This window comes from Trachymyrmex cornetzi, unplaced genomic scaffold, assembly GCF_001594075.2.
Source record: "Trachymyrmex cornetzi isolate Tcor2-1 unplaced genomic scaffold, Tcor1.1 scaffold326, whole genome shotgun sequence".
NCBI classification, from domain to species: Eukaryota; Metazoa; Arthropoda; class Insecta; order Hymenoptera; family Formicidae; genus Trachymyrmex; species Trachymyrmex cornetzi.
In genome coordinates, this window is record NW_017297961.1 from 596 (window position 1) to 1,317 (window position 722).

Sequence of the window (722 nt, forward strand, 5' to 3'; positions counted from 1 at the left end):
CCTCGACGGCGAACACCTAGACACCCATTTCCTCGACGGCGAACACCTAGATATCAATTTCCCTAATAGGGAACACCTAAACACTCACTTCCTCGACGGCGAACACCTAGACACTCACTTCCTCGACGGCGAACACCTAGACACCCATTTCCTCGACGGCGAACACCTAAACACCCACTTCTTCGACGGCGAACACCTAGATACCCATTTCCTCGTCTAGAATATGTTATTCCTACATTTAATAATGATGACGAAACGTCTGTAATTTATGCTCATGATTTATAAAGAAAATCACTTACGTGTCCTCTATCTAACTCTACTATCTATGCCATCGATGTGACAGTTTTCCTAACCTAATAAGCCTCAGCCACAGAACACATGTGTATGTAACTAAGTTACTTTTAAACGTTAACTTTTTAACTTTTTTTTAAGTTGAAAATTTTTTTATCTCTTTTAAAAATGCCTTAGAAAAATAATAAAATATATAATAAGATTAAGCGTATATTCGCAATCCGTTCATATTTTAAGACCATCTTAAATAATTTCTTAAGATGCTAATACAGCCCTCTGATTGGCTTATGCCTTATGCCATAAGCTTTAGTCCGGATTTACAATAGGTATTTTAAGCCTTAAGTTTAGGGATTTCGCAAGACGAAACAAGACGAGATTTTAGGAAATATCGTCTTGTCTTGAAAAAATCTTTAAATGTACATTCTTGTCTT